Genomic DNA, 13,899 nt, shown 5'->3' with positions numbered 1-13,899 from the left:
TAATATGAGACGCAATACTCTTATAAAGAATGCAATTTCATCCTCTCCACATGATTCTCAAGAAACAGCAAGCCTAAATGAAGATATTGAACGTAGCTCTGTACCTAAAGACTGTACTTCCCCTACACCACCATCACAGGTGCTTGCTCTAACTTCGCAGTGTGATATGTGGTTGCATGTTGCATACGGTGTCTAGCTTGTAATGCTTCTAATTAGGGTAAATTGCATCTGCTTAGTTTACACACTATACCTGTGAATATGACATGCCTTCCTATTTTTGGTACACACTACATCTATGTGTTAACCTTGTTCTTACATGAAACTACCTCTCTTCTGTATCCTGCATCAATCACTTACGATGATTCACCTTTATTTGTTGCATATTGCATATTATTTCTAGCCTGTTGCCATGTATTGCTTCTAATTTGGTCAAATACATTTGTTAGGACACCCTTTTAATTTGGCAGAGTGATATTGGTTTCATCTTTCATATGGTTTCTAGCTTGCATCGATTCTAACAAGTTCAAGCACCTTGTGCTTATTTTACACTTTATACATCATACATGTCAATATGTCACGCTGTCCTGTTTTTCATACATGTTCCATCCTCCTATCATGCGGCTGCCTTACATGAAAGTAGTGTTCATCAGTATCATGCATCAATGAGTTCTGAAGAGCAAATTTTATTACTTTTTCTTGTGGGTTTGACTTGACAAGGCAAAATCAAGAAAGAGGAAGGAAAAGACTAAGGAAGGCGATGATGGTGGTCCTCTGCAGCAACGTAAATGGAGCATCTGTACCGATTCTCCTTGTACTGATAGTGCATTACAAGGTCCAAGTCTCCGCTCCCCTACTCCACCATCCAAGGTGCTTGCTCTAACTTGGCAGTGTGATATCTGGTTGCATGTTGCATATGGCGTCTAGCTCGTATTGCTCCTAATTAGTGTAAACTGCATCTGCTTAGCTTACACATGATACATGTGAATATGACACGCTTTCCTGTTTTTGGTACATACTATATCTGTCTATCACACCATGTTCTTACATGAAACTACTCTTCTTGTGTATCCTGCATCAGTCACTTATGATGGGACACCATTAAGTTGGCAGTGTGATATTGGTTTGCGTCTTGAATGTGATTTCTAGCATTTATTGCTTCTAGTTTGATGAACGCCACCTATGACGAGACAGTTTTAACTTGGCAGAGTGATATTGATTGCACCTTCCATATGGTGTCTTACAATGTTTCTAATTTGTTGAAGTGCCTTCTGCTTAGTTACCCCATCATAGGTGTGAATATGTCAAGCCATCCATTTTTTCGTATATATTCCATCCTCGTATCATGACTTTGCCTTTCATCAAAGTAGTGTTCGTCAGTATCATGCATGAATGAGTTCTGAAGAGCGAATGATATTCCTTTTTCTTGTCAGTATGTCCTCACAATGCAAAATCAATAAAGCTGAAGGAAATTGGCAAGGCATTGGATGATGGTGGTCCTTCCGAGCAACTAAAATGGAGGTTCTCTACAGATTCTACTCCGCCATCCTCCCAACAAGATTCGCAAGACAACGCAAGGCTAGACAGTCAATGTAGCTGTGTAGATGATGAGCACATCTCCCCTACTCCACCATCACAGGTGCTTGCTCTAACTTGGCACTATTATATGTGGTTGCATGTTGCGTATGATGTCTAGCTTGTATTGCTTATAACTTTGTTGAATTGCATCGGCTTACTTTACACATAATGCCTGTGAATATGACATGTGTTCCTGTTTGTACATCAGACTACTATTCTTGCATATCCCGCATCAGTCACTTATGATAAGGCACCTTTAAGTCACCACTGTGATATTGGTTGTGTCTTGCATATGATTTCTAGCATGTACTGCTTCTAATTTGTTGAAATGCCATATAGTTTGAACTTGGCGGAGTGATATTGGTTGCATCTTTCATATGGTGTCTAGCTTGCTGTGCTTCTAATTTGTTGAAATGCATTCTGCTTAGTTACCACATCATAGGTGTGAATATGTCACACCATCCTGTTTTTCATACATATTCCATCCTTGCATCATGTGTTTGCCTTTCATCCGAGTAGTGTTCGTCAGTATCTTGCATGAATGAGTTATGAAGAGCGATTTTTATTCCTTTTTCTTATCGGTTTGACTTCACAATGCAAAATCATTACAGCTAAAGGAAATTAGTCCGGTAGTGGATGATGGTGGTCCTTCGGAGCAACTCAAACAGGGGGTCTCTACAGATTCTACTCCGCCATCCTCCCAACAAGATTCGCAAGACAACACAAGGTTGGACAGTCAACGTAGCTGCGTAGATGATGAACACATCTCCCCTACTCCACCATCACAGGTGCTTGCTCTAACTTGACACTATTATATGTGGTTGCATGTTGCGTATGATGTCTAGCTTGTATTGCTTCTAACTTGAATTGCATCTGCTTATTTTACACATAATGCCTGTGAATATGACACGTGTTCCTGTTTCTAGAACATACATGTACATGATGAGCACATCTCCCCTACTCCACCATCACAGGTGCTTGCTCTTACTTGGAACTGTTATACGTGGTTGCGTTTTCCGTATGATGTCTAGTTTGTATTGCTTCTGATTATGTTGAATTGCATCTGCGTACCTTACAACTTATAACTGCAACGATCACTTACCTATAAGACACATTTAACTTGGGATTGTGATGTAGGTTGCATCTTGCATTGTCTTCTAGCTTGTACTGCTTCTAATTTCTTGAAATGGCACTTATGACGAGACACTTTTTACCTGATAGAGTGATATTGGTTGCATGTTCATATGGTGCCTGGCTTTCATTTCTTCTAATTTTGTTGAAATGCCTTCCGCTTACTGTTTTTTCATACATATTCCATCCTCCTATCATATGTGTGAATATGAAACACTGTCTTTTTTGTATATATTCCATCCTCCTATCCTGTGCTTGCCTTACATCAAAGTAGTGTTCGTCTGTATCATGCATCAACCATTTATGCAGAGCTAATTTTATTCATCTTCTTGTGGTTTTGACTTCATAAGGCAATATCAGAAAATAGGAAGGAAAAGAGTAAGTTAGGGGATGTTGGTGGTCCTCCGCACCAATGCAAATAGAGACTCTCTAGATTTTCCACTGCTACTGCTAATGAAGTTGGTGCTTGCTCTAAGTTGACAGTGTGATAATTGGTTTCATGTTGCATATGTTGTCTAGCCTGTATTTCTTCTATTTTGAATAAATTGCACCTGCTGAGTTTATACATTATACATGTGCATATGGCATGGCTTTCTGTGTCTAGAATACACTGCATCTATCTATCATACCATGTTCTTACATCAAAGTACTGTTGTTGTGTATCCCGCATCAGTCACTCATGATTGGACGCTTTTAACATGGCAGTTTGATAGTGGTTGCATCTTGCATTGCTACTGCTAATGAAGTTGGTGCTTGCTCTAAGTTGACAGTGTGATAATTGGTTTCATGTTGCATATGTTGTCTAGCCTGTATTTCTTCTATTTTGATTAATTTGCACCTACTGAGTTTATACGTTATACATGTGCATATGACATGGCTTTCTGTGTCTAGAATACACTGCATCTATCTATCATACCATGTTCTTACATCAAAGTACTGTTGTTGTGTATCCCGCATCAGTCACTCATGATTGGACGCTTTTAACATGGCAGTTTGATAGTGGTTGCATCTTGCATTGCTACTGCTAATGAAGTTGGTGCTTGCTCTAAGTTGACAGTGTGATAATTGGTTTCATGTTGCATATGTTGTCTAGCCTTTATTTCTTCTATTTTGATTAAATTGCACCTGCTGAGTTTATACGTTATACATGTGCATATGACATGGCTTTCTGTGTCTAGAATACACTGCATCTATCTATCATACCATGTTCTTACATCAAAGTACTGCTGTTGTGTATCCCGCATCAGTCACTCATGATTGGACGCTTTTAACATGGCAGTTTGATAGTGGTTGCATCTTGCATTGATTTCTACGTTGTACTGTTTCTAATTTTTCGAATTGCCACTTATGACAAGACACTTTTAACTTGGCAGAGTAATATTGGTTGCATCTTTCATATGGTGTCTAGCTTGCATTACTTCTATTTTCTTGAAAATCCTTCTGCTTAGTTTGCACATCGTAGCTGTGAATATGTCATGTCGTCCTGTTTTTCTTACATATTCCATCCTCATACGGTTGTCTTACATCAAAGTATTGCTTGTCTGTATCATGCATCAATGAGTTATGAAGAGTGATTTTATTCTTTTGTGTTGTGGGTACAGTTTGACATGGCAAAGTCAAAAAAGAGCAAGGAAAATAATATAGTAGGGAGTGCTGTTACTCGTCGGGTGAAACGGAAAAGGTTCTGCCGTCGAGATTCCGCTGGTACTTATAGTGCAGTAGAAGGTCCAAGTCCACCGGCTAAATCTACAAACACAGTATCACCTGCTCCACCAGTTGCAGCATCCGCTTCAACTGTACCAGCATCTCAAGCAGTTACTCGTTCGTTTGCTCCGGAACTGGACAGTTCCCAAGCTGCCTTCACACCTAACACTACTTCCGAAGCACCGCTGACACAATAGGACTTGGCAAGATCAGATGAACCTCATGAGCATCAACACCAAGACAGTACCTGACCGAGTCAAGTTGCAGTTGCATGCTCCTTTATATGTACTCTCACAGTTTGATGTACACTAACACTTTCCATATTCGTTGTTGAACTAGCACCACGGCGCAAGCGGAAACAGACATCAGGGATAATGCTTGACAGACTAACAAAATCTAAAGGAGGAAGAATGGAGATCCATTTTGAGGCAGGTTTAAAAAGGCCACGTGATGCTACATAGTCAGCCAAGTTAGTATCAGAAGCAGCCGTTGCCGTTAGGTGTCATGCACGTATCCTCCCAACGTGGATCCAGTACAGGAATGAGAAAGACAATACCCAGTTTAACACCTTCCTTGACCATTTATCCGTAAGTAATGTTATTCATCGCAATTATTAATATTGTCTTGCTCTGTCCCATACTTTCTAGCTTCCTCCTAATAAGACTCACATTCTTTTTTCAACAGATGAGCTTCAAGTTGGATCCGAAAGATGATGCAACTAAACAAGCATGCACTCATGTTTTTCATTCTGCTCTGTGACAGTATCGGTACCACCTTAGAAAATCTCACTTTGAAGGCAAGGCTAACAATGAAATCACCCAAACATCTCTAGTGGAATATATTACAGATGAAGACTGGACAGCCCTCGTTAAACACTAGTCTAATCCAAAGTATCATGTAGGCTATATGTATTTGATCAGACCACATATTGAACTTGTATTTATGTATGTGCCTTATAAGTGTGTCTTCTTCTAGGCTAACTGTTTGAAGAACAAAACCAACTGCTCTAAAGTGAAATTCCAACAGACGATAGGATCTCGTAGCTATATTGCACACTGTGAGGCTCTTGTAAATAGCTGCTACTTCCTTCTTTTTTGTGCCATATTATCGTATCTATATTGACTTGTTCCAAATAAAGAGGAAAGCCCATGCGGACCAAAAAGAACCTGAATTGAATGTAGTGCAAATCTTCAAGGATTGCCACACCAGCAAGATGAAGGGCATGAGCACACCAGTTCAAGCCGCTGTTGTAAGTCCTTTTACTCCTCCTGCCTTGAACTGATTGGTACTGTGATGTGTTCATTTAACTACTTGGTTTGCAGCCAATGTCAGTTACTCTGTTCACTTTTATTCACAGTTGTCTTAACATATCATTTCACCTTACATGGTTTAAAAGAGAAGAAGGATATTCTTTTGGTCTTGATCTGTAATCTAGTTGTTATGTTCACATGCGCACACAATGATAAAATAGCTTGTTTGTTTTATATCTGTTTGCCCATGATATGAATGATGTCATACTATGTTCATCCTACTTTAAACCATGTCTCTTTATCCTTAGATGTCAACGAATGTGAGGAAATAGACAGTACAGTAGGCATGCTACATGGACATATGTTCTGAAAGTGATTTTATTATGTAGTTGGCACTACAATACATGCTAATGAATTACAGTAGTTCAACCAAATAAGTTATGTACAAACGTTTAATCTACTTTGTTTGTTTTTGTCTCATTAGTAACTTATCTGGTACACTAATCTACAAGTTCAAACTCTCAGGAAGCTATGGAACAAATGTTTGAACAGCCACAACCACCTGAAGGTGACAAGGCTACTACAGGCACAATGTCACCTCTTGATGTAGTGCGTCAGTATCTCTCCACTAACAGTGCAAATCGTCTACTGAACAAAATCTTCCTGCTAGACAGAGTGATATATCTGTGCTCCAGACACAAGTCCAATCCCTAATGGACGTTGTTTTGGAAACAAGAATAGTGGTTGAGAAATGTCGTCAAGATATGAATGGTTTTGAAACCAGACTATCACACATTCGCTTCATTGTTCAAGAGCAATGGCAGAAAAAAGGTGGAGATCGTGCTGCTCCATCAGATTCTACAGCTTGAAACATTATCACTCAGGTCAAATGATCTGTGCTTCTACACATCTGATGGTGCTTTTATCTGGAAGGACTATAAACTTTATGCCAACAGGCCTTTTGTTGTATGGTTGGAATTTATTTTGTTGTTGTAGGATCGAAAGTATGTCTAGAGGGGGGGTGATTAGACTACTTGACAAAATAAAAACTTAACCTTTTCCCAATTTTAGTTCTTGGCATATTTTAGCTATTTTAGGACAAGTCAAGCAATCATCACATAATTCAAGCAAGCATGCAAAGAGTATATAGGCAGCGGAAAGTAAAGCATGCAACTTGCAAGAATGTAAAGGGAAGGGTTTGGAGAATTCAAACGCAATTGGAGACACGGATGTTTTTCCCGTGGTTCGGATAGGTGGTGCTATCCTACATCCACGTTGATGGAGACTTCAACCCACGAAGGGTAACGGTTGCGCGAGTCCACACAGGGCTCCACCCAAGGGTAACGGTTGCGCGAGTCCACACAGGGCTCCACCCACGAAGGGTCCACGAAGAAGCAACCACCCACAAAGGGTCCACGAAGAAGCAACCTTGTCTATCCCACCATGGCCATCGCCCACACAGGACTTGCCTCACTAGCGGTAGATCTTCACGAAGTAGGCGATCTCCTTGCCCTTACAAACTCCTTGGTTCAACTCCACAATCTTGTCAGAGGCTCCCAAGTGACACCTAGCCAATCTAGGAGACACCACTCTCCAAGAAGTAACAAATGGTGTGTAGGTAATGAACTCCTTGCTCTTGTGCTTCAAATGATAGTCTCCCCAACACTCAACTCTCTCTCATAGGATTTGGATTTGGTGGAAAGAAGATTTGAGTGGAAAGCAACTTGGGAAGGCTAGAGATCAAGATTCATATGGTAGGAATGGAATATCTTGGTCTCAACACATGAGTAGGTGGTTCTCTCTCAGAACATATGAGTTGGAATGGTGTGTGTGTTCTGATGGCTCTCTCTTCGAATGAAGAGGAGGTGGAGGGGTATATATAGCCTCCACACAAAATCCAACCGTTACACAGTTTTCCAATCTCGGTGGGACCGAATCAACAAACTCGATCGGACCGAAAATGTAAACCTAGTGACCGTTAGAGATTTTCGGTGGGACTGACATGCAACTCGGTAGGACCGATATGGTTAGGGTTTGGGCATAATGTAATCTCGGTGAGACCGATTACACAAACTCGGTGAGACCGAATTTGGTAATTAGCTAACCAGAGAGTTGGTCAGGCAAACTCGGTGGGACCGATTTGCTCTTTCGGTGAGACCGAGTGGAACTCGGTGAGACCGAAAAGTTAGAAAGGGGAAACACTGAGTTTACATTGCAATCTCGGTGGGACCGATTCGCTCTTTCGGTGAGACCGAAAAGTTACGAAAGGGAAACAGAGAGTTTGCAACCCCATCTCGGTGAGACCGAGATCCCTATCGGTAGGACCGAATTGCTAGGGTTTGGCAGTGGCTAATGACAAGTGAAAACTCGGTGGCGCCGGATAGGAAGAATCGGTAGGACCGAGTTTGGCTTAGGGTTTAGGTCATGTGTGGATATGGGAAAGTAGTTGAGGGTTTTGGAGCATATCACTAAGCACATGAAGCAAGAGGCTCATTAAGCAACACCTCATCCCTCCTTAATAGTATTGGCTTTTCCTAAAGACTCAATGTGATCTTGGATCACTAAAATATAAAATGAAGAGTCTTGAGCTTTTGAGCTTAAGCCAATCCTTTTTCCTTAGCATTTTGAGGGTTCCACTTTCACATCCATGCCATGCCAATCATTGAGCTTTCCTGAAATAATCATCTTGGAATAGCATTAGCTCAATGAGCTATATGTTGTTATAAATTACCAAAACCACCTAGGGATAGTTGCACTTTCAATCTCCCCCTTTTTGGTAATTGATGACAACATATAGATCAAAGCTTCGACAAATGATAATAAGCATGAAATATATTGTCGCTTTGAGAAGTATGTGATAAGTAAGAGCTCCCCCTAAATTTGTGCATATTTAAAAATTTGCTTTGCACTGCAAATGCACAAAGAGTTAGAGTCATGGGTTACTCTTCCATGTCACATACATCTTGGTGGAGCGCTTAAAATGATAAGAATGAAATACATGCACTCATCACCAAGAATAGTGAATGATCACATAAGATAGATAAGATAATAGCATTAAGCAAGCATTAAGTGTAGCTTATGATCAAACACATGATCATCAATGTCTCACAAGCATAGTATCTCAAGCACTCAAAAGCAAACAAGTTTGAAAAAACCACCAAATAAAGCAAGAGAGAAAAGCAACACACTCTCTCTCTCTCTCTCGAAGCCTATGATCTATACATCTTCTCCCCCTTTGGCAACAAGTTACCAAAAAGTTCCTAGAAAATGCATAGCACTAGATCGACGCTCAGGCTTGATCTTCTGGTGGTGGTGGAGTCCGGATCACTCCAAGGACGAAGGCTTCGGTAGATGTTGAAGTAGACGCTGGAGTTGGAGCTGAAGTAGATGCTGGAGCTGGTGGAACTGAGGCTGTGGCTGGTGATGAGGTGGTGGCTCTTGTGTCAGCAACTGGCACGGCAGATGACCTCGGGCCTCATGGCACTCTGGCAAAGGCATGAGTGGTAGTCCTGCCTCTCCTCTCCCGCATGTCCTCCTGGAGCTGCTCCACTGCAGACTGAACTTCCGTTACTTTGACATCCAAGTCATAGAACTTCTGTTCCATGATTCTCTCTAGGCTCTGCTGATTCTGAGTGAGGGTGGCCAGACTTTGCTCAATCCTCAGCGTGGATGCAATCAAGTAACCAAGCTGCTCTTGTTTAGTCTTCAAGAAATACTCAGATGCCTCCTCTTGAGTTGGCATCTTGGCAGCGTTCTCCTTCCTTGCCTTCTCCTTCTTTGCGAATGCTTGGGCAGATGACGGTTCATTCTCAGTCATGACAACTTCATTGTCCTCAAAATCTGGATGGATGGGCAAATGTTCCTTGTCCAATAAGTATATGCCCGTGCCCATCTTGGAGTTAATGAGCTCCTGGATCTGAGGGGCATATCCGCAACTCCTCTTCTGATCTGCTGCAGTCCTTTTGATGGTTTCCACTATGAGGCTCATCACTTTGAACTTCTGAGGCACATCAAACACATGTAGCAAGTTGATAGCATGGCCTCTGATCATCTTGTGATCTCCAGATTGGGGAAATAAGGTGTGCCTCAAGATCCAATTGATAGTGGGCAGCCCTGACAGAAGGTAATATACTGAGCCAAACTTGAAAGTATCAAGTGCTTCATTTGGGATCTCCTTGTACATATTGGACATTGAGTTGTGGTCCATCTTCTTCTTGGCATAGATATCCAAGTCATCATCTTGCTCCTCTGGGGCATTAATCAACTTTGCCCATTCCTCAACAGTGGATTGGTACCTCGTACCCTCAGACATCCATGTGATCCTCCCATCTGGATAAAAGTGAGCTGTGGAGTAGAACTGCATGATGAGTTCCTCGTTCCACTTTGTGAGCTTCTGCCAACAAAGTCCTCTACTCCACATGCCTTGAAGCTGTCCTGAAATCCTGGGTAGTGCTCCTCATTGTCCTTGATGTATTGCCAATCAACCCATCGCATATCACAGACAATGGGCTTCTTATCTAGCAGCACTGTCTCATAAAAATCCTGCTGCTCCTTGGTGTGAAACATGTAGTCAACTGCTGTCCTTCTCCTTGAAGCATACGGGTCTGCTTCTCTCCATTTCCTTAGTCCTGAATCTCTCCTAAGCTTCATGTCCTCAGCCACAGGATGGGCATCGTTGTGGTCTGGGATCTTGGGCTTTAGATTTCTTAGGACATTCTCTTCCTCTTCTTCTGCAGCTTCAGGCACTGGGGCCTTGTTCTTTTCAGCAACTGGGATGCTTCTTGTGTTCCTCTTTGGCTTTGGCTTTGGAGCTGGCTTGGCCTTGGAAGTAGCTCCCCCTGATTTTATGGCATCTCCCATTAGCTTGGGTGCCTTGGGTGCTGGTGCAGCTACCTCTTCTTCTTCTTCCTCTTCCATGATGGAAGCTTTGCCAAGCACTCTAGCCACAGTCTTCTTCACCCTTTCCTTTCTTTTCTTGCCCTCAGCTGCAACTGGCTCTACGGGCTTCTCAGTTGACATTCTGGCCTTTGACATTGGCTGCCTGCCTGCTGGCCTTTTGATTTTCAGGCCTGTCTTAGTGCCTTGAGCTGGCTCAACTCTCTTGGAAGTGGCCTCTTCCTCTGCCACATAATCTTCATCTTCGGAATCAGAAGTCCTCTTCTTCCTCTGTCTCGTGGCAGCCTTTGGCAAGTTGCTAGGGTTGCTCCTGCTGCCTTCATCAGAAGAACTGGAGGGAGTAGTGCCCTCACTCATGTGCACCTGCTGCTCTGACATGTTTTGGCTATCACTTTGATCAGACATGCTGCAAACTGACTGCTGACCCTGTGAACAGATTATAGATGAGGTAGAAAAGGATGAGCATCACAAAATGCAGAGATTTTTGCAAAAGAATGATCCAAAAACTTAGTTTTAGTTTCCCACTGAAATCATCTCGGATCTACCGATTTTCAAACTCGGTGATACCGAAGCAGTTTTCGCACCTGAACTGGTGAACTCGGTTGGACCGAGTCACAGTTCGGTGGCACCGAGACTGCTAGGGTTTCACAAAGTTCCAAAATCGGTCACACCGATAAGTAATTCTCGGTCAGACCGAGTCTCACTTGTGCAATGGCATAAGCCAAATCGGTGGGACCGAGTTTTTCAACTTGGTGGGTCCGAGATGGTTTCGGCGGAAACCTAAACCTAGAATTTTCGAATCAAAGCTAATCTACGGGCGTATTGACTGGATAGGAGTGTTTTAATCGTGGCAAGAATCATGAAGAACACAATGTGCTAGGAATCAGATTGGAGAATAGCACAAAGATCAAGTCCATACCCTAGTTCGGCGGGGACTTGCTACGGCGGCAACGGCGGGGCAGAATTCCCATTGACGGCGACGGAGACCAGCTACTGGAGGCGGCTCGCGGCGAGAAGACGATCCGGAGACCACGAGGGCAGAGCAGGCTATCGCGCGGGCGAAGGGGTTCGGAGAAGTTTCCAAAATTTTGCCCGTGACTATATATAGCCCGACCCTGTCGGTGTGACCGAGTGGAACAACTCGGTGGCACCAAGATTCATAACTGCGTGCAGTTACTGAAACTCGGTGTGACCGAAATGTTCAAATCGGTTGCACCGAGATCGAAAACCTAGATCAACTTAATGATCTCGGTAGGACCGAAAGTGGGGTATCGGTCAGACCGAGAATCATAAAGAGGTTTTGGAAGTTTAAGTCTATGACGAATCGGGGACTCCGAGCGCTCCTCACACAGAGTGGTTCGAATCTGACTTGATCAAATTTTGTGATGCAGCATGAATAGAGTTTGAGAAGAGAAAAGCATAGATAGCTAGAGGAGGTTCTTAGGCATTCTTGTCCATCCACTTGGCATAAGAAGATAAAACCAAACAATCAAAACAACAAGTGGATGTCCTCGAATGAGTAAAAGATGCAACCAGCATGCTCACACAATAAGATGGCAAATGAAATATGTGACAAGGCATGCACAACCAATTCTAGCATCTATCAAGCAATTTGCGATGACTAGGTCATCTATATATGAGTATATTGACTTAGGAGTCAAGTGAGAACACTTGATCATAGGTCATACTCATCGTTTAAGCTCAAGTGGGGTTACCACTTTTACATAAAGCATTGTTTTGTTCACATCTTTAGAGTTGCTTTAGCTCAAGTCTTAGAGTAAAGCTCCCCCTAGATGTGATATCCCCCCTAAGAGGGATGAACTAACCTTGGGTTTTGTCGATGATGACTTCATGTAGATGTTGAAGATGTGGATGCTCAATGTTGATGTAGATCACTTGGAGCTATCCATTTGAGTGAATTGCACTTTCAATACCTACATGGGTTAGTCCCACAAGGAACAAACAAGGATATCCATAGACATAGAGTGATGCACACACAAGATGATGTCCATGAAAACTTTTAGCTTACCTTGTCCCTTGTCTTACCAACAAGAGGGTTTGTGACTCCTTGAACTAGTGCAAGATGTGGAAGATGATTGCACTTGTTCTTGCCAAAATGATAAGAGTGAAGTATGTTGGCGGAGTCACCCTCAAGAACTCTCTAGTTCTTCTTCTTTTGGATCCACATCATCTTGATGGGAATCCTTGGAGTTGTAGTCATACTTGATGAAGTGGAACTTGAAGTAGTCTTGGGAATCCACTTGACTAAGGTCTTTGGAGCTTCTTCAAATGCGTCAATCTCCTCTTGAAGCTTGTCCTTGCCTTTTTGCTTGTAGTCTTGTGGTGGAAGATCATCTTGAGCTTGTGTCCCCTTGAAAGAAGTATCATGCTTCTCTTGTTCAGGAACAAACTTTGTCTTGGGGTATTGATCTTCTTCCCACTCAACTCCATTGGCATTGAACTTTCGTTCAAAACCAACACCTTGATTCTTCCGGTGCATTCCTTGCTTGCGCACAATTTCCTCGAATTGCTTACTCCCGGCAAGGCTTTTGTACACTCCTTTCTCTATAATTCCCTTCAATAAGCTATTTTCTTGCTCAAGTGTAACTTGGCTAAGAGAATCAATAGTGGAATCAAGAGAACTACTAGAAGAAACAATATTGGATGTAGCATGATCATTGTTACTGCTAGAGGAAGAATCTTTCTTGTTACTAGACTTGACTTGAGGCATGTAAGTGGATAAGAGTAAACGCTTGGCAATGTAAGAAGAACTCTTCTTGCGGAGATCATCATTGATTGCTTTTAAGAACTCATGCTCTTGCTCAAGATTGAGCTTTTCAAAGCATAATTTCTCATGAGCTCTTAAAAGTTCTCGATGATCTTCGAAGATAGTTTCATGAGCTAACTTAAGAGTGTTTAGTTCTTTAGTTAGAGCCTCAATCTTCTCCTTATCATTGTCATTCGTTTTATCTTGATTAGCATGATTAATTGACGTTTTATCATAGTATTCATCACTAGAGTTGTCAACAAGCAAATCATCCCCTAACAAGTCATCTTCATCACTATTGAAATCAACATACTCGGGGTGTGCTACCTTAGGACCTTTGGCCATGAAGCATCTTCCAATTCCTTCATTTGGTGAGTCAAATATGTCGTAGGAGTTGGTTGACACAAGTGCTAGACCGGCAACACCTTCTTCTTGAGTATCTTCGGAGTCGGAGTGATAACTTCTCACGGAGTGGCTGTCGGAGTCGGAGCCGGATAACCATTCACCAACATGAGCTTGATGTCTTCGTCTTGTGTAGCTCCTTGATGATTTTTCCTTCCTTTCCGAATCCTTGCT

This window comes from Triticum urartu, chromosome 2A (genome assembly GCF_056163025.1).
Source record: "Triticum urartu cultivar PI428250 chromosome 2A, HENAU_Tu73, whole genome shotgun sequence".
NCBI classification, from domain to species: domain Eukaryota; kingdom Viridiplantae; phylum Streptophyta; class Magnoliopsida; order Poales; family Poaceae; genus Triticum; species Triticum urartu.
Note: the sequence above shows the minus strand (reverse complement) of the source record.